We start from the raw sequence: 22293 nt of genomic DNA, 5'->3' as shown, positions 1-22293 counted from the left end.
GAATTATATGGGCCTAAAATACCTTTTGAATGCCTATAAACTATTCGAAGTGGCGCCGTTAATGATCTAAACTCGATTAAAAATATATTATCTGATTCTGAAAGTAGTAGTAACTACCAAGGTCACGCCGATGCCACGCCGATAGAGCAGCGTCGGCGGCGGCGGCGCGAAAATTTTGTCGGCGGCGGCGGCGCGCCGGCGCGGCGCTCATATCTAATAGGTACATACAAACCTGTATAGGGCTTTATAGCATGTCCGACACGTCCGTATATTTAATCAGTAGCTTGTATTGTATTATTTAATTAGCTGTTGGAATGAACAAAGACATGTTTGATTGGTGATATAGTAAAAGTGTTAGGTATAGACTTAGCTTGTAAATAATAAAGTTGGTTGCGTAAAGCTAAGCGAGCAATGTGCAGGAAATGTCTAGTTTATAGACAATATATAATACCTATCGCAATATCGTTTTATAACGTAATATAATTTTAGATTTACTACATGAATCTTTGCTTCAAATGTTTACAACTGGTAGAGTCTACCTAGGTCCTAGGTAGTAATGTAGGATTATATGGAAGTGTCAAAAATTCCCCCACTCCTTCCTTAACATTAGCGTAGATTGCAACCTCCATTGCACCCCAATAGGGGATGACTTTATAAAATTATCCTGTCCTTTTCTGGTTCACTGTGTGCCAAGATTTGTCTGAATCCGTTTTTGCTTGAAAATATTCAAACACACTTGTACATTAATAATATTAGTATGATCATACTGATTACTAACAATAGTGTAGGTACCTACTTCAATTACTACAAATATGCCAAAGGATTCAACAACATGCGGCCTAATATTAACCGCATTCTAAGTGATCGTGACTGACTCAATAAGGTCAGAGATTATTGAATTACCTACTGGCAATTAACTGGGCTAATTCTGTAGAAAACTAATGCTGTTCAATTCAGATGATTGAGTGAATCAACAATAATTGACGACTATTCAAGCATGTCGTGCGCAAAACATCTGAAAAAATGTGACGGTCGTTAATATGTTTACTAAACTTTCTATGGCATATTTTCGTTATAACAATTGATGTTTATAAATAATATTAATCTGAATGATTCACGATTGTCTAAAATCAAAACAACTTAGATCAAAAAGAATAATGCACAATAGTTTCGCCACGATTTTGAAGATAATGGAACAAGCCTTTGAATAGATGATGTAACTCATGTAACATACTAACTGCATGATGAAAAACTTCACTAGATACACCTAACTGTAACTACATCGAAAAAGCAGAACTGTAATCTAAAAATACTACGTCTAAAGCACGCCTAAGGAATTTTCCTCTATATGATTATTATTTATAAAAGCAAAATAACCCTCTGATAGTAGGTACCTATTTCAAATTATCTTTGAATCTAATATCATCGCTAATACTACATTTATATTCAAACAATAGCTTGAGTCATAAGGCATCGAGCAATCCAAAAGCAATTTACCACTACGTGGCATGCAGAATCAATTGCCAATATCCATGCTGGCAAGAATCACTAATATAAAGTACATTACAGCGAAAAGAGGTAGGGATTTTATTAAGTTTCAATTGTCTCTTACGTAAACATAAACATATAAAAACAGAAATAATACCTACAAAATTAAAATTAACTAAAACTATCTACCTATATACACATATTTACAAATAAAAAATGGGAGCTAGCTAGTACATTATAACGGTATAAGTTAAAACTATATTGTTCAACAGCTGTTGCCACTAACATAACCAGCAATGTCGGTATAAAAGTGCTCGTCTTTTAGTCTAAACAAACAACTGTGTCTACTACCTACAAAGCGAAGTGTTTGAAACAAAACAATCGAATTATGTTTTTCATTTTCGATTCCAAAAACTAACGCTAATAAAAAAGGAAACATTTAAAAGAAACGCTATAAAGCGTTCATTTGTTTTTCGTTTCAAGGAAAACGTTAACTGTAGCTACTTTTCGTATTAGGTGTTCCTGGTAGTGTAGGTACCAGGTAATTAACCCTGTTATTGTGTTTCTTTTATTTATTTAAAATTAGCTCATTTACCGTAATGCGCTAATACAATAAGTTGTTTACTGCGTACCTATGTATTGAAGTATATTGAAGTAATTTACCTGTTTTATTTAGGCAAAAATTAACTTTATTAATAAGAAGCCTTTTCTTTTTGTACCGATTAGAAATTAGAGTTATTTATTTGTTCATTAGAAAACCGTTGCAGTTGTTCTAAAATATTCAAATGTACTTACCTAGAAACTAAAATTAAATACCAAACGGATTCATTACAATAGTTATTTGTACAACAAGAGATCAAAGTTTGATATTTCTTCGAGTGCTTATTTTGAGTCCCGTGCAAGCGAAAGATTCTATAATAGATTCACGAGCGTAGCGAGTGAATCTAATTTAGAATCTTGAGCGTAGTAAGGGACTCAAAAGCGCACGAGATGTAAATAACTTTGATCTCGTGTAGTACACAACATTTTTCACCCGAGCAGTGAGAACATACCTATTAGACAACTTGAAGTGGAACACAAGAACAAAACGTAATAATAAATTTCAGTAAAATAATATGGAAATAACAAACATCAACTGACACTTCAATCGACAACTTTTTTTTTTAATCTTTGTAAGATACGGTCCGAATTGCGGATACGTACTATTTGTCAACTATGGTAGAAATTCTTAAAAGTAAAATAATTAATTTTGCGTGATGATCTGTGTATTTTTTGAGTTCATTATTTTAATTGTACAATAAAATACCTAAAATATAATATTTTATCCGTTTTTATCAAATCTTAAACTTTATTTTTATTAATTAATTATTAAGAATTCATACTCGTACGTGGTTTGGAACGATGCGGTCTGAAGTTTTTCGGGGGTCTATTATAAACAGTGAATATTATACCGTTGAATGTCGTTTTAACTTTTTTTTGTCTGTTTCTTTTTGCTAACAGTGTGAAAGTGACAGAGATAATAGAACCCAAGTATTTCGAACTTGTATTAGACCCCGCATGTTGAAATGACATTTGACTATAAAGGTCACTTGAATGTCATTTTGTCTCACTCAGTGAGCATAATCACATTTTGCTCACTGTTTTTAAGAATCAAAGTACCCTTGTTCGAGCTGCTGAGGTGAAAATAGTATTTTCACGTATTCATACTACGCGTATGATCATTGTACAAATACTTGTGACTACGTTGTACAATGTGATCCTAAACTCACATAGATTAAAGCTGAATGTATAGGTGAACCAGGATCTATTGAGGGTGCGCCATGTTGCGGAATTTCACTGGAACTAATTTTTTCATACTACACTGTATTGTCACCCTATACATGAGAATAACAGCGCCCTCTTGACAATTATCATATATTACTGGTCAGGCTATATAACTAGCCAACAAATTCAAATACGAGCCTGCAAAAATTAACGTCGCGATACACATTATTATGGCAACTTCAATACCAAAATGGAACAAGTAGATAAAGGGATCAATCCAACATTCATTAAAGCTAGTGTTCTGAATGAAACTTCAAGTGCGTTCCATTTTTGCGTTGTCTCTTTTGTTTAAGTAAGTAATGCATGCAAAATATAGATTCAGCTGCACTGCGTATCGGGCACTTGATGCTGATGTACATTAGTACCGCGATAAAAGGTCACGAGCGCCGACGCAGGATGTCTTATAATGGAATGTCTGTCCGTCTGTGGCAAATTGCTCGGAGTTAGCGCGTTACCCACTACTGAACTTATATAAGGCAAAGTCGTAGTGAATAAACTCCTGAATTTAAAATGAATTTAAATAAATGTTAGGTAAATACTTACAAAATAGGTAAGGGCACATTCGTATTTTTACTTTATTTTATTTCTAATTTGTGAGCGTCAGAAAGATTTTGACTGTGATATCCCAATCAGTAAAGCAAAATGTGTGCAATTCCTAGGCGTAGATCTTGATCCGTACTTGAGATGGCATGATCAAATCGATAAGATTAATATAAAATTAGCGGGGGCTTGTTATGCTATGAAAGCCCTAATGAACATTGCAAGCAAGGAAGTCTTACTAACTACTATACCGTAGTATTTATAAATAACAAAATATTGACTGTGATTTCTATGTACCTATACAGGATATGTGTTTATGTGTTCAACAACAAACACTTGTATGCGGAACAGGGTGCGACCATCAATCATTACAAACTGCGAAATTTATGTAAATTTTGACAAAAGCTTAAATAATACGGCTATAAGAGTTTACAATTTATTGACCGACGAAATTAAAGATATAAAAGATTTTAAAACTTTTGACACAACAGTTAAAGAATATTTTTTGAGGCGTCCTTTCTATTCCATAAATGAATACTATGATAAGTTTTTTGACCAATGTACCTGACATCTCTGTAATGCTATTCTATTAAATTAATGTTTTATTATATATTTGTAATCTGATATCTTCACTCTCTCTATTGACTTATTATTATTATTTTGGACATAGTATTCATTTTTATTTTTTATTTTTATTACTGTTAAACCTATCTGCCTTAGTTTAAGTTATGTCGTAGAAGTTGTATTTGACCATTGTACCTGACATTTGACTTAGTATTATTGTTTTGTTTTTTCTGTTTGACTTATGTATAGCTGTGTGTTTTATTATTTCTGTTTTATGTATTGTTGCGATCTCTGTGTTTTTAAAAATTGTATTTGCATGCATTTCTGTGTTTTTTATGCAAATAAATGATGAATATGAATATGAATATGAAAGAAAAAAGATTCCAAAAGATATTTTTCTTTGAGGAAACACCTACCTATGCAAAGATTTTTCCATAATGGGATTAGATATTAGGGAAAACCCTAAAGCGGGGTAAGTCCAAACAAAATTAGTCTGCTTAGGTAATAGTATGAGCTTTACGTATCATGGGCATCATGGCATGACGACATTTAAGTAGTTAATGTTATAGGGATTGTAAATATTGGTAACCCTTTTTGTCTTTTATTCCTATGTTAGATTACTATCCCAACAAAAACATAAAAGTTAAATGAAAGCCAAGTTCAATAGGTATTAAGAATATGTGTACGTTGTTGACTCGCCGACAAAAGAATTGAGATCTATATGGGTGCCAAGTTCTGTGCTGTGTAGAAAATCCTGAAATTATAAAGGATTTGTCTTGGCTAGTTTTTACGTATAGGCATATAGGTAATATGACATTAGAAAAAAATCTATATTTTGCATGCATTACTTACAAAAGAGACAACGCAAAAATGGAGCGCACTTGAAGTTTCATTCAGAACACTAGCTTTAAAATGAATGTTGGATTGATCTCTTTATCTACTTGTTCCATTTTGGTATTGAAGTTGTGTATGTGTATCGCGACGTAAATTTTTGCAGGCTCGTATTTGAATTTGTTGGCTGGTTACATTGAGCTTTAATCTATGTGAGTTTAGGATTACATTTGTACCTACAACGTAGTCATAAGTATTTGTACAACGATCATACGCGTAGTATGAATACGTGAAAATACTATTTGTAATTAATCCGTTTGGTATTTAATTTCAGATTCTAGGTAGGTACATTTGAATATTTTAGAGCAACGGGAACGGTTTTCTATTGAATAAATAACTCTAATTTCTAATACGTACAAAAAGAAAAGGCTTGTGGGACTCCTATTTAGGATTAAATAAATAATTAATCTCATATACCTAAAACGTATTAATATTTATTCTGACATTACAAGAATATCTTCAATTAGACAATTAAATTGACACCTAGGTATATCATTGACTTAGCGGCCTGCTTTCGCAGGCGGAGGTAAGCCAACCGAAAAAGGTTCGCTACAGGCTCCTTATTAATAAAGTTAATTTTTTCCCAAATAATAAAGGTAAATTATCTAAATATAAAACGGCACAAAGCATAGGTACCTACGCGTAAACAAATTATTGTATTTTAATAAATATGACATATATAGTGATAGCATACCAGTAATAAAATATAAATTAATTAGATACTTCATGGGTGACAATAATTCTGGCGCAGGTCAAGGCTCGGTGCATTATTGAATGTGTATTACTCGCAAAAGGTTTTTTCTTTTTTCTTCTCTTCACTTATTTTTGTAAACATAGATCATATACATATAGATCATCTGTTCTTATGCTTTGTGAACTTGTATGTGTAACTAAGTTGGGCAAAAACTTTTTATAATTTATTGTATTTCTATAAGTGAGAACCTATAATTGGCTCTGTGATTCTATTGTAATTTCTGGATATATGTAGCGCTGTTGGTTTTCCATGTACTAAAATAAAATAAAATAAAATAAAATATATTTATCTGTTATTTTTCAAAAAATTGGTTTGTTTTTAAAAACTAGCCAAGACAAATCCTTTATAAGTTCAGGATTTTCTACACAGCACAGAACTTGGCACCCATATAGATCTCAATTCTTTTGTCGGCGAGTCAACAACGACACATATTCTTAATACCTATTGAACTTGGCTTTCATTCACTTTTATGTTTTTGTTGGGATATCATTACTTTTTGTACAGAAATTACTATAATATTCATCATGAAAGCCGTTTGCCTAAGCTGAAAAGGAAACCCTCGCTAACGCGCGGTTAATTGTCAAAAAGTTTCAGTTTTCAGATTTTTCCCTCTATATGCAGCTAATAGTCTACCTTCATGCCAATTAATTGTCAAGTTTCTAAGTCATCTAGAAGTGGGTTAGGTTTTTGGTCTATAAGTATTTTTTTTTTCCATCGAAATATCAATAATTTCCAGTTTTCCGATTTTTCCCTCTATATGCACCTAATAGTCTACCTTGATGCCAAATATCAAGTTTCTAAGTTATCTAGAAGCGGGTTAGGTTTTTGGTCTATAAGTATTAATATTTTTTTTTCCATCGAAATATCAATAATTTCCAGTTTTCAGGTTTTGCCCTCTATATGCACCTAATAGTTTACCTTATGCCAAATATCAAGTTTCTAAGTCATCTAGAAGTAGGTTAGGTTTTTGGTCTATAAGTATTAATTATTTTTTTTCCACCGAAAGATCAATAAATTCCAGTTTTCCGATTTTTCCCTCTATATGCACCTAATAGTCTACCTTGATACCAAATATCAAGTTTCTAAGTCCTCTAGAAGTGGGTTAGGTTTTTGGTCTATAAGTATTAATACATTTTCTCCCATCGAAATATCAATAATTTCCAGTTTTCAGATTTTTCCCTCTATATGCACCTAATAGTCTACCTTGATACCAAATATCAAGTTTCTAAGTCATCTAGAAGTAGTTTAGGTTTTTGGTATATAAGTATTAATTTTTTTTTTCCACCGAAATATCAGTTTTTAGATTTTTCCCTCTATATGCACCTAATAGTCTACCTTGATGACAAATATCAAGTTTCTAAGTCATCTAGAAGTAGTTTAAGTTTTTGGTCTATAAGTATTAATTTTTTTTTCCACCGAAATATCAGTTTTCAGATTTTTCCCTCTATATGCACCTAATAGTCTACCTTGATGCCAAATATCAAGTTTCTAAGTCATCTAGAAGTGGGTTAGGTTTTTGGTCTATAAGTATTAATAAATTATTTTCCATCGAAATATCAATCATTTCCAGTTTTCAGATTTTTCCCTCTATATACACCTAATAGTCTACCTTTATGCCAAATTTCAAGTTTCTAGATCATCTGGAAGTGGGTTAGGTTTTTAATCTATATGTCAGTCAGTCACAAAAATGCCGGTTTTTAAACGTTAATTTATTAATAACTGTTTGAGCTGTTTATGAAATTTTGTATTTTGTACAAGTTAAGGGACTTGAATACATGTGCCAAATTTCATGTGTGTAGGTTAAGTAGGTTTCAAGTTGTGAAGGGGTCAAAAGTAGCTCGAAATGGTTCGTGTAATATTACACACGGTTGCTGCGTCGCCAGTTCCTTTTTCTTTGAACTTGGCTGGACACGCTGCCGCGTGTCTAGATGTTAGTTCCGAAACAAATCTGTGGAAAATTCAGAAAAATATGAAATTATAGAACAAAATACGTAATTCTATTGGTAGGTACTCGTACATGCCAAATGAATGTTGTTCAATAATTCATTTACTCATCGTTGCAGTTGTCAGTTATCCGTCTCATACTCACAAAAACGGAGGATCTTTAACAGAATAGTAGCATAAATATTACTATAACTACTTTAGATACGAAATGAATGTCAGTGTTACACAATTTAATTGGAATTATTATTTGCTTGTTAGTCATAGTGTTGTAGTCGTAGTGCTGGAAACGTGTGGAAATGTACATAAAGTTGATCTCACCAAAATCCCTTGATATCGCGCTGAGAAGATAAGAATGTGATTAAATCGCCTCTCTTTATGTCACGTTCCATGCGTAATTGAATAAATTCATGGGCTTTACTTCTTCTGCTCTTGATAAAACAATTGTATTAACTAGCATAACGAGTTTTTTGTAACCCATTCGAATCGCGAAACATTGACCCCGTTCGTCGCAAAAAAAGGCCAATTTTGATACTTGAACTAGTTTGCAGAGAGAGAACAGACGCGCCAGTTTTCGCATCCCCGCGCTGATTGAAATCAAAGAATTGAAAGAGAAAGTTGTTCGTTATGTTATGAATTTATCGATGAACAATCTTCGTCATGTTCTAAAAGCAAAGACGAACAGTAGCCATTCAGCGCGACCTCTACAGAGTTGACTCACATCGCGTCACGTACAACCTCCATGACTCACACTCAGGCACGCGCTCTTCTCATATATTAATGTTTTCTTTTCTTTGCCATAGGTGTTACCTGCTTGAATCATCGACCGAGGGGCCCGAGGTTCCGGATCTGAGCATCGCTAACGGTTACTCCTTGGCTTTGCAACAAACGAAGATCTCGTAAGTTCAGCGTCTGGATTTGACCCTCATAGCAATTCCACTGCCTGTGATCGACGCTATAATAAAACAAATGAACTCGTCCGGTGTTCGTGTCACAAATGTGCTCATATTTAGTGTTATGTTAATATAGGTAATATTACGAGCGTGTAAAGTGCACTGTTACAGGTGAAGCAACTGTATTGTTATGTTTAGCGCTAGACCGTAGTGTAGTACTAAGTACGTGCTATATATATTTCTGTGATATTTTAAGTAAGATGGTATGAGTCACCATATTTGTGTTTCGAAGTTACGTAAATACCCGAATCAATGTCCGGATAATGGTTCGAAATTTGTTTAGTTTCAATTCATGATCAACCTTTCAAAATAATTATATTTTCCTTGGATAATTTGTTAAGTGGCCAATTGTTTATCCTCTGATTATAAAAATAAACATGTGACAATCAATAAATAACTGGAACAAAGATAAGAGAAGCATTAACTATTTACTTTTAAAATTAACAACCAATACAAGAGGTGCGATTGGCAATTTATGTACCTAGTTGTATATATTTATTTAATTAATGACGCTAGTATACTTAAAATGACCGACTGACCTATGGCCGTCCGGTCTTTAAGATAAATGATAATCTCAACTCAACCCATGTGTGTCGCGAGCGTAAATAACGGTCAATCTTTATAAGCTCTAAACTGATAAACAGTCAATATATCTTATCATAAGTAATATATTGTTTTTGGGTTTTTCGGTTCTGTCTTGCCTAAATATGCCTCAGTTTTTCTTGTTTCTAAATTGCAAATCTATTATATTAAAAAATACCTACCCATGTAGCTCCTTGTAATAAAATGATTGCCCGTTATATTACTTATCTATACAATGGATATGAAGATAGAAAGCGTTAGAAAATAGAATAATATATTCGCATTATTTTAAGGGCTTGCATATTAGGTATTTAAATACCTGCAATACTCGACGCATAATGTTTATGTAGATCAGCGGTTCTCAATCTTTTTTTTGACGGAACCCTTTTGGAAATACTTGATGGAACCCTACAATACGGTGGCGGCATAGTAAAATTATTCGAGGCGACTAAAGCATAGTGTTCTAAATTCTTGCGGAACCCCTGCAGGGGTGTCGCGGAACACAAGGGTTCCGCGGAACACACTTAGAGTATGGCTGATGTAGATATTTGACCTTTTTGGCTCACACATAGACGGTACCTATATAGAATTTGTTACAGCGTACATATAACTATAATACTGTATATACATATATTGTTTCTTGAACATAGGTCACTAAGAAAAACCTATCTATCACAAAATGTCAGCCATCACGCTGTTTGTTTGCGAAGGTAGTACCAATGTCTACGCTACCTACTTCAATGTTGATTTCTTGCTTATATAAAGCCAACAGCGTGTCTTAATATAAATGCCCTTGTTATTTGTCCAATAAGTCATGCAGTTTCAGTAAACATTAAGTTTTTCCTTCAACAAGCACACTCATTCAGGCGTGGCCGTGGCTGCAATGTTTTTTCCCTATACTTTATAGCCTCAAGAGATCAAAATGTAGATTTTCGTTGCAATTGCGCTGTATAGAATAACCGTCTGAGAAAGTTGGGAACGTTTTATGGAGGCGTGGGTGTTGCATGCTCGTCGTGGGCTGCGTAACTTTAACGGCACATGACTAACGGGTTTTAACCGTGATTTCACGGGATGACATGTATTTAACGCTGAATGAGTCCACGAAATAGTCAAGTACTTCCAGACTTCAATAATAAGGAAAATGTAAAGTGGTCATTGTTATTAGACCTATTTATGAATATACAAGTGTCTTTTCATATAAGGTACCTACCTATATAACATTTACTATAAACTATTTAGTATTCCCATTTATTAGGTATTTCATTCACATGAGAGATATTATGTATTAGGTACCGTCTATTTGTAAATACGCAGGCATCTATCTGTCATTTCATGTAAATAAAGCATGTATCATTTTAATGGAAACCCGATATCGTCTGTTTGTTAACTACACTCATATCCGTTTTTATTGTTAATTTACTTAACTACATACTTACTTATTTACTGGCCCTAGATACTGGATAAGCTGTAGTACTTGTAATTATGTGATGTAACCCTCTACTGCACTAAGAGGCCAACACCAACATCGGGACGTAGTAATAATCAGTAAATGTCTGTGTGGATGATGATGATGAACAAGGCTCGGAAAAACGCCCGTCATTTTGAAAACACAACCATAATTTAGGACTCATGAGTCGAAAATGTTCGTTCACAGAGATACGGGCGTCATACTTAATCATTGAATTTGGTGAAGTCTCTGTTGTACGGAACAGGCCAGGGTTATGTTTTCAAAATGACAGGAGTTTTCCCGAGCCTTGATGATGAGTAGGTATGTCGTAGAAGGTTATACATAGTAAATAGTAAGTTCCTAGAATATTACGTCATATTTTTCATGGTACATATTGATCCAGTCGGCTAATGCCACTGGGTGATTCACCGTGACGCGACTGAGATTTGCTTACACAAGATAAGAATATTTTATTCAAACAATTATTTATTGGCAGAACGATGCGTATTATTACTAATTAATGATTACACCCCGTTATCTAATGCTCAGTTTGGGGGCAAATAGTGATGTTGCTTCACATTATTAGTCGATTCATATTTATCTATAAAGGATTGTTTGTCAAAATAAATTTCTTATTTTGTGAATGCTCTAGACATTCATTCCAGCTTTTTCATCAGATAGGACGGCGACAAATTATAGAATCGTACAGAGACGACTTATTAGGTACTAGGTGCCTATAGTGTTGTTTAAACCGTTTAAGTTCGGGGGTAAATAAAACAAGTTACAACACAGTTAATAAAGAAACAATGTACAAAGGCCAGCTTATCCCTATAAGGGATCTCTTCCACCACTTCACAGGGATCACTTAAATTAAAATTAAAATGACTTAAAATTTCATTAGTGAGGCAGCACCATAAAGGGAAACTGATACATGCAAAATTAACAAACATATTAAATAAAAATCCGGGCTTTAAATCTGTAAATATTATAAATCACTTGTTAGAAAATAAGGAAGTTCAAATTCATAACAGCGTTGTAAACAAAAGTTGCATAGAGCATTACAAAAAACTACAGTTTTTGCCAGTTACATCTGTCGAGGTCGAAAAATCATTTTCATTTTTGAAATGGATTTTCACAAGCAGGCGACGAAGTTTGACGTCATGCAATATGGAAAAAATATTGTTAATTTATTATGAAACGGGTACACTACATAATTCCGAAATATTTAATGCCGAATTTTAGAATATCGAACTTTATTATTCCGATTTTTAAATGCTCGATCCATCAAAATTCCGACTGTCGTAATTACGAAGGATGAAAATCACGAAGGTATATATTTCGGAATAACAAAAAAGCCGATTTTTTAATATTCCGAACCACATAATTCCGAATATAAAAATTCCGATAGTTATAAACACCGAATTTAACATTTTCGATTTTTGAAATCACGAATTCCGAATTGTCATTATTCCGAAATTTTGAATTCCGATTTCACGTGATTCCTATTTTAACTATCCCCATTTTTAAAATTCCGAATTTATCGAGTCGTGTTCCGCATCTGCTCCGGCGCTACGGGCAATGCAGCCCCTTCGCCCTTGCGTAGCAAAGCGCAGGCACAAATGCTCGCCTCCGCAGCTTCGGCCTAGGCGACCAGCCTCAGCCGCTACGGCTCGCGTTGTGCTCTGCGCTTTGCTACGGCGGGCGAGGGCTGCTTCCCCTCCGCGCCTCCGGCTTTTTACATACACTCTAGGGGAAGGACAGACAAGACCACGTGGAAAGTGGGGTGCTCCGATTCGGATTTTGGTTAGTTATACATATAGACGTTTAAGTGCGTTTAAATCTTATTTTGAAAATCACGAATTTCATTATTCCGAGTTTACAAAAGATCGAATTTCTGAATATCGAATTACTTTTTTCCGATCGGTCAATGATTTTTTCGGAATAGACAAATTCGGGAAAAATATTTTCGGATTTTTTTTAAATCGGAACTTTAAGCTTTCGTGCATATGACAATCGGATTTTAAGTTTTCGGTAATAGCATAGTCGTGATTTTCTTCTTTCGTGGTTTTCAAAGTCGTAATTTCATTATTTCGGACATATAAAAAATCGGGATTATGAAAATCGAGGTTATGAAAGTCGGAAAAACATATTTCGGAATATTTGGGTGTTCCCCTCTGTTAAATATGAATCAGATCTATTTATATGTTATTAAGTGAGTAAATCAACTTAATTTTTTATCGATATTGATTATCGCAACTGCCCCATCACTTGCCCCCAAACTGAGCATTAGATAACGGGGTGTATTAATGATTATTATAGAGGTTGGTAGGAATTAACTCGACGTTTTTTAACCTAGCCACAATGATTGCCATCCCAATAAGGAACATTTTTGTCTTTTTACATAAAAAGGGTCCTCAGGCCGATTGGCACTAGCGAACTTATTAACAATGAGGCTAAATATATAAAAGGTACCATTCGTGACGTAAACGGCAATTGGCTTTAGGTCCCTTTTCATATGAAACGACACATTTTTTTATTTAAATGTTGAATAACTGTAATACCAAGTTTATGTTTTATTTGCTCTACATTTTATGACTACGAGTTCTGTTATCCAAAATTGTATTAAAGATTTATAAATGTGTAGGCTATGATTAATATAATATGATACCTATCAATCGATCATGTATAATAAATGGAAGTGCATTTTGCTTTTTATAAGTTGTACGTAATATTGATTTAAACTAGGTAAATGTAAATAACTATAGTGACTAACGTTAGTGGTTCGACCACATAAATATAGGTAGGTATACATAAACATCACATTATATAGATCTAGCGTGTTCACGGATGTATGTATAAACATTTAGATAAGAGTGAATCTCTTCATTTGAAAATGCCTGTGTAATCTCTTATAACCAGTTGTATAAACGTCGAATATCGTTATGTATTGTCTGAATTGTCTCTACATATAGCTGATTTATGATTACTTATGATCTTCTCTACTAAAAGAGGTACTAATAGGTACATATATAATAGTTATCATAGATTTAAGCTATACTCGTATGTAGGAGTGACACCATTTTGTGCCTAGGTAGTTGCACATAATCTCTTTTTATAACTGTGATAAAGTAACCGCAGGCAATTACGACACAATTAAAAACATAATTGATGTTTATACAAATGGAAACTTTGGTAGGTTACCTATTAGATACTTTTTGTATTGTACTTCTACACTTTTGTAATAAAAAGATTAAAGAAAGGACCGATTAAATACATATGAAAATTAAAATGTTTATCATTTATTGACGTCCCCGAAATTCACCTATAGGTACCATACCTAAGCGGATGCATATGTAGGTACATATGCATCCGCAGTACATAGGGTCACTTGTCGAAGTTGTCGAACATTGAAACAATCGTACACAGTGAAACTTTGCGATATCTCGGAAACTAGGTGTTATCAGCTAGTGCCGTCTGTCAAACAAGGGCAGGCTCAGGGACCCCCACCAGCACCTCCCCAATATGCGAGCGCGCCTCGGAGAAGGAGCACGTTGCTACTAGCGTTATTGTGAATTCGTGCGACAAAAGTAATATTTTTCATTTATGTTTCGCAATTTTTTACCAAGATATAGAGTCTAGTTTGGCGTCGTTATTATATCGAGCATGGAGATACTTAAAACCCTCCCGCGTCCACCTAGTTGGCAATCATGCTCCGTGGACATAAAAGGCGCCTTTCTCGCAGCATGCCGTAAGTGTCGACCAGATTTTCGATTCACAATGAAACTTAGGTGTGCCTACAATGAAACAAGTCTTTCGCTTTTAGATATTTCAGCAATCTTATAACGATTCCATATTTCGGAAACCTTTTAAATAACAAATTTCAGCCTACCACTATATTCTACTTTCCTTTCTCATTAATTGATTGAAAGGATGTATGTATTAATGTAACTTATTTATTACAACGTTTCAATGTTTATTAAGGATGTTTCATGGTCGACTATATATATTACATCTGTTTCACTGTAAAAATTAGAGTGTTTCATTGAAAACATGCACAAGTACACAATGAAACAAAACTCATTTTTCAAAAAAAGGTTTACAATACAGAAACTGTTAAAGATAAGTAGAAACCTTGAATGCCATACGATAGCCAACTAAATTGTTTATCTTCATGCGAAATGTCACACTCGTAACTTTAAAAACACCAGAGATAGAAAGGCTTGAACTTTTAGTGTTTCATTGATCAACAACTAACCCTACATAGTTATCTTTTATGGGTTGCAGGTAGGTACTTGTATAAAATAATGTCGATAATTGGGAAAGTTAAATATAGCGTGTGGAAAGCCATAATAAACGTCATATTTTCATAGAAATATGATGTTTGTATTGACGCTTCCACGCTTTCTGTCAATAAATAGGTATGTGTAGAATTGACTTGGACCGACTCTAATACCTTTTCACATAGGTACCTACTTATTATTCTTATTAGTCTTATTACCTATGTTACCTATGTAGGTAAGTTGCTCCAATCGCATTGTCCGTAAGCCCCGTCTCCATATCGCGCGACAAACCATCGAACATTGGCTCAGCATCGAGCCAATGTTCGATAGCTTGCCGCGCGATATGGAGACGGGGCTGTACGCTACTTATTCCTAGTAGAGTCGTAGAGTAAGTAATTAATGCCTGCGGTTTGGCCAGTTAGGTTGCGGTTCGTCATTAGATGACCTCATTTAACATTCTTATTATATTTTAGGTAACACACACAGACAGAAACACAGAACACAGACAGAAGGATGTGATTTTTTTTCCTGTTTTTTACGCTTGACTTTGCACAATAACCATAAGATTGATAATCTATGGCCACAGGTACATAAATGAATCGTATTTTTGCTAATATGTACGTAATAATTTAATGATATCTTTATTTTCATTATTATTATTTTATAACAATTAGTTATATAGGAACTTTTCCAGATCAAGTTTAGTAGTCGGGATCATTACTTATGTGGTGATTTTAGCGGCAACGCCCGGCCAATAGTATACAAATACCTTTCGTGGAAGCCGCGAGCTGGGATGCAATATGGAAGGCGATATTCGGCAAATAATGAATCATGCCATCTTAACTTCAATTCTCGATCCGCCGACATTGGATTAAAATTGGATTGTATCGGTACAAACGCTCCTGGTGGCTGTACCCACATAACCCACAGTGTATAAGATAATCTCCAAATATAGAGATTGTAACTGAGTGTAACTGTACTTCTAACATTTATATGAAATAAAACAAAGTTTTTTTTTTCACAGGCACAGCTATCGAAGTTTCTTATTGGTTCCCTTACCCGTGCGAAGCCGGGACGAGTCTCTAGAAGTATATAAAAACCACCGTCTCGGGCTGGTCTTAAAGTCACATTATGATAGAAAAAAAGGAAAAAGAAAGGTCCCGGAGTCGCAAGTTCGAGTTTTGTCCAAGGCAATTAGTTTGACGAGCGACGAGTAAAAAATTGTGATTCGTTAGCAAATGGTTCTTTTGAGTTAAGTAATAATTATGTAGGTACCTACTTGGTTCTCGCTGAATACAGGCCCCGCCGAAATTAACATATGCAGCCATGTCTATGTATGCAGCCGATCGTCTGACGCATGACAGCCGTCCACAGCTGGGCGATGACGCAGTTAACCGTGCTACTGTATACGGTGAACCCAAATATAATTTTTCACGAGAAATGTGAAAATAAGCAAGTATTCATTACCAGGCCTCGGAGTTTTTTTAGCACGGTAAGACTAAGGAGAGCTATGGAGTCTTTGTTAACATTAAAATTAAGTTCATACTCATACTCATCCTCATTAATTAAGTACAAGTAAATTATGTACAGCTCTAGACCTAATAAATATCAGCGATCATCACAATAACGAAATACGTAACTATATATTCATGACATAATGTGACATCTGATTTACTCATACACATATTTAGAACTTTCACACACAGTGCAGTATATAACTGCTTGATCGGTATTATACTCTAACTCTTCATAGGGTTCTATCCAGCGCTGTATAAACGAAGAACGTTGGCGAGATTTTGTATTGTGTAGAATGCTGTTGACATGCTTTAATATAAAAGTGTGTCTTAATTGCGTGAGATGTACGTCACAAGACACACACATTACTACACATTTTTCGTGATCGTATATAAGATCTTTGTACGGTTCAATCCAGTGCAAAATTTCAGATATTTGTGGATCCGTCATTATTCCGAAATTTATTCCGAAATTTGCCTTAAATGAATATATTGAAGTAACAAATCATACGTCTTAATATGTTGATACATGACATATGATGTCATTAAGTGCATTATCTAAAGCGGCCAGTGACAACGTATAGTTCCTTATCTTAACAGTAATTATAGTATGTAGGTACGTTAAGTACTTAAATAAAATATTGGAGCGATGACACTGCAATGTGGGTAATATAATAATATTAACATACACATATACATATTATTACTTTTTTATAATATAACATTTAATTAAATATATGTAAACAGAATTAATTACATATAAGTAGTCTAAGTATTTATAAAACGATTCGGACGAACTTAATTAATGAGGATGAGTATGAGTATGAATTTAATTTTAATGTTAACAAAGACTCCATAGCTCTCCTTAGTCTTACCGTGCTAAAAATACTCCGAGGCCTGTTCATTACTGTTATGGTCTAAAGCAGCGGTCGGCAACCCGCGGCCCGCGGGCCGCATGCGGCCCGTGAGCCTGTCACTTGCGGCTCGCGAGCCTCCCTGGCTATTTTGTATGTAATATTGACAAACGACAATGTCTAGTCTAGTCATAAATATTAACAAAGTGCGGCCCGCATCAACTTCGTTACCTACTTAACTATGTGGCCCTTGGCTGCTAAAATGTTGCCGACCGCTGGTCTAAAGATTCAATAAATAAGTACTATCACGTTTGTTATTCAATTAAAACCGAAAGTACATTTCAGTTAAGTAACAAATCCCTACACTGAATACATTGATATATTACAAAACAGCATTATCTTGGCTCTATCTCTATAGTGAAAACACGCATGTAAGACCTCTGAAGTTGCAGGCGTCCATAGGCTACGGTGAGCTTACCATCAGGCGGGCCGTATGCCTGCTTGCCACCGACGTGATATAAAAAAAAACTAACGCACGCACTGGACATGCACTCTGAAAGGGTTAAAACTTAAAACGAGAACTTTTATAATCTTTTACCGATAGGCAGGACAAATAACTTATCAGTTTTAAAAGGGTAATTGATATGTAACAGTTTAAAGTAGTCCAAAGTGGTCGTACCTATTGACTCACGCCCTAGATACGTTGATAGACGGTACAAAGGTAATTTACAAAACGTAAAAGTAAAGTTATCTAAGTTTTACATATGTAGTACATGTACAGTCAGCAGCAGTAGGTGTTCAAAATTATCAAGATAATTTTAAACACCTCGCCCGCTTAGCAACTATATTGATGCTGATCATAAATCAATGATAAAAGTTATCGTGCATTTCGGTCGTACTTGTCCGTACATGTATTGAGGCGGGCGAGACGCACGATAATTAAATAAAATAACATGATTCAAATATCATTCTGATGCCAGTGTACGTTCGAATTGGACTGTTAGTGTCTAACAAGTTGAAAATAACTCAAGTTTCGACTTAATTATGAGTCTGAAGGTATGTAGTAGGTACAATGAGCTGCAAAATTGCATGGAGAAATTATGAATGACTTCATTGATAAATTCGCCAGTTTTACGGCTGATGGTACAGTCGCATGTTTTAATTTATGACCCACTTCTGTACCTTGTCACAGTGAAAGTCGCTAGAGACCTCATGCTATTGTCACTGTGACAAGGTACAAAAATGGGTCATAAATTAAAACATGCGACTGTACAAGGAGCAACACTCTTTGTCTATCCATCGGTAGACCTTATTACAAAAGGCATAAGGTACAGTTAACAGTGTGGGCGATGGTAATAAAATAGAGACGATAATAAAATAAAACAAATGTTCCAAAATTAAATAACTTCTTTTATTTTCAGAGTCAAATTTGTTTCCTACATAAACGTGTTAGAATGACAGGCGCAGTAACATTAATTGACCATTACACTAATGGTACCGCCGCGCGGAACTTGGTGCGAGAATGGAGCGCGGCGCCGCGCCACAGGACCCACATGTGGCACCACCTTTAAACAACCAGTATAACTTGACTTGCAACTTCGTAACAACTAATCGTAGTCGGAGGTCAAGATTTATACTGGCTATGTGTATAAATAACAGCCCGGCTGCGGACTAATTAATTTTAAACGTATCGTATAACGACTTACTTCAAAATAAGCAAAAAAATAACTGAAAGATGCGAAATATGTTGCACATTCTAAAGGTGGTTACACATGTGAGGCCGCGAGCGACGCGGCGCGACTACACAGTTAAATACTACCGGTTTTATTACAGAATTTCCATAATACTATAATAATGTAGATTTTATTTTATTAACTATGCAATAATGATCACAAATACCCATGAACCGAACGCGATCTTAGCTTTCTGCAACCTTTTAACAATAACTACACTCCTCTACTGGCTTCGGGGCTGGGCGAGGCTTTAGCGACTCTCACAAGACTTAACCCTTAAATACATGATTTTTTCGTTTTGCCCGAAATTAATATATATATCACATAATTGTTTGCCGTTTCTAGGAAAAATAGTAAAAAAAAATATATCATCGATTTTCACTGGGAAATCAGTGTTAAAAGTTGCATAGTCTAAATCATATTTTTGGAAATATATAGCTATTAGTAAGGGGTATAGGAAAAATCTTAACTGCCAACAGAAAGGTACACTATTTGTGATGTTCCTATGATAAAATTTGTAAATATAAAATAATTACAAACCCCGAAAAATCTGCCCAAAATCACATACTAAAAATCATCAACTTCCAGGTTTTTCCAAGTTTTCCGACATTTCGTCTATAAACAAATGTAACTTTTATAAATTAAAATACTGCGTAAATTTATGTAATAATTCGGAAAATTTATTAGTTTTACTATTGAAATAATATACAAGAACAAATAGAATTTGTTTAATAATGCATAACCTTTGATGTTTATGTTGTGTGTATAAATGCATCACTATGCATTTAAGGGTTAAATCCTCGTTTCATGAAAGATCTATATAACAACGGAGCTCCCTTTCTAATAAAAGGAGTAAAAAAGAGGTTTCCGCCTATATTCTAAGTTAGAATCTTTCGTGAAACTGATTACTTGTTCGCAGGCGAGTTAAGTTCTCCGTCAAACCACTAATGTGATCTCGCAGTACGGAATAGGTGTCAAGTGTAATCGGAGAGTGCATTAATTCTGGTTGAGCTGAGCCAACACGCCCTTTTTTGCTAAGCGTTTCCGCCGCCCCCCCAAGAGATGGCAGCTGCGTCAGTACTACGATCCAATGCCACAAACATCTAATTTAATCAATAATCAACAATTATCGCCCAACTCTAACACTACACGCTTTACCATTATACAATCAAGTGGAAAAATAATTTTTGATCCTCCGTCGTCGAAATCAACGCGATCCATGTTCGTCTCGCACTCACATGGCAAAACAAAATTATACAACGCGACGCTCGGCGGCGGCGCGGACCGGACCGGGCCGGGACCCGTATGTGGTCCGCACCACACGCAGCATATATATACTCGGACAAATAAGCTTTCTCAGCCAAATTTGTAAAATGTAGACACAAAGGATAGATCTCCCATATACATTTAGAATAATACCTTTTTCTACTGGAAAAATGAGCTTGCCTGAGTATACACCAGCCTCGGGCCGCGCCGCCGCCGGTAGTAGTCATTGGAAAGACATTAACTACTCTCCGTATGCTTATAAGAACACTTCATAAAACAGCTTTATATTATACTACACAATTTACACATTAATCGTAGGTTTACATTTTTACACAGCGATAATAATTGTTTTGTAGTCTTCATTATATATTCTATTTACTCCCGATCGCTAAATATTGTCGCATATTAAGCATTTTTTTTACATTTTTATGTCGACACCGCATGGTCATTGGTGTCTGAATACTTTTATTTCCACAAAATACTCGTTCTCTCGACGCCGGGACCTCGCCTCGCGGCCGCGAGAGGTTCCACGCACTTTTTGAACACCATATTAGTCACTATTTTATCCCAAAACGTTAAGTAACCGAGTACACAACTAAAGCTAACTTTCAAAACTAAACTACCGAATTTTAATAACCGTTTTCGAGAAAGGATGAGACGCATCGAGGACACGGGAGGAATCGGAACTCGAACCGCAAACTCAAACGTAAACTATAAATGCTGACAACATTGTCTTTTGTCTGGAATGACACTAAGGAAACGTTCTACACCGAGATTTAAAACATTACTCCTAAAGCATATAAATATGTTAGAATTTTGACGACCGATCGCCAGATCGGACCGCACAAAAATCGACTCGCGTTAGTAAAAAATATATTAAATTTAGAACATTATGGCAAAACGTTGGCGAAGTGGGTCGAATCGGCGCCCCGCGATATCTACAGGTCAAAAGGTTCGACGCCAAACGAGCGCGAGAACTAAAACGTACGCCCCAACTTTTACTACTAACGAAGAAAACGGGGACGACACAATATAAATAGGGAAAACTTTCACCAGTATGCGAAATACGAATCGAGGTCGACTCCGGGCGCCGCCTTCGTACCGGGGCGACCGCCCGCCGCCGCGATCGAAGTCTAGCCCCCGCACGGGAACCGAGGGAAACGGGAGACGAAACTCGCTATTTACATAGATAAAGCCCTTGCTACACGGTCGCCGACAAGCCCCTCAGACCGCGTGGCCTTGGTCTGGACGGACCGTGTAGACAGTTGTTTCCAACAAAATTTGACCAAGGTCAGACCAAGGTCAGACGGTTAGAAGGCTTGTCGGCGACCGTGTAGAAAGGGCTTTATGCGCGCAACATAAAATATGTGAGCCCGGAGCCGGAGCGGGGCGAACGTTAGACTGGGGCGTCGCAGTGTTTGTGACTCGGACGGGCGGCCGGCGCTACCAGGTGCTGGTGAGGTGGAAGACGAAGGCGTAGTAGAGGCGCGTGACGCGCGGCAGCGAGGCGCGCGCGGGGAGGCGTGCAAGGAACCACGCGCGTGCGCACGCCGAGCCCTTGCAGTGCGCGCCCGCCGCCGCCGTGACGCGCGCGCCGCGCGCCGTGACTGCCGTGCGCGCCGCGGCCGTGACTGCCGTGCGCGCCGCGGCCGTGACGGGTGC

At 35.9% G+C, this 22293-nt stretch overlaps 1 protein-coding gene across 1 annotated transcript in view; it reads left to right on the top strand.

The window, feature by feature from the left end:
* The window catches only part of LOC134648339 (integrin beta pat-3-like), a 47175-nt gene extending 37972 nt beyond the window's left edge, over positions 1–9203 (top strand). Inside the window, exon 7 of the mRNA XM_063502850.1 lies at positions 8806–9203. The gene's annotated coding sequence lies outside the window, so the exon portion shown is untranslated. The remainder of the gene's footprint in view (positions 1–8805) is intronic.
* Positions 9204–22293: the final 13090 nt, after the last annotated feature.

The sequence above is a fragment of the Cydia amplana genome, chromosome 5 (assembly GCF_948474715.1).
Source record: "Cydia amplana chromosome 5, ilCydAmpl1.1, whole genome shotgun sequence".
Classification (NCBI taxonomy): Eukaryota; Metazoa; Arthropoda; class Insecta; order Lepidoptera; family Tortricidae; genus Cydia; species Cydia amplana.
Note: the sequence above shows the minus strand (reverse complement) of the source record. Positions and strands in the feature narration are given on the sequence as shown.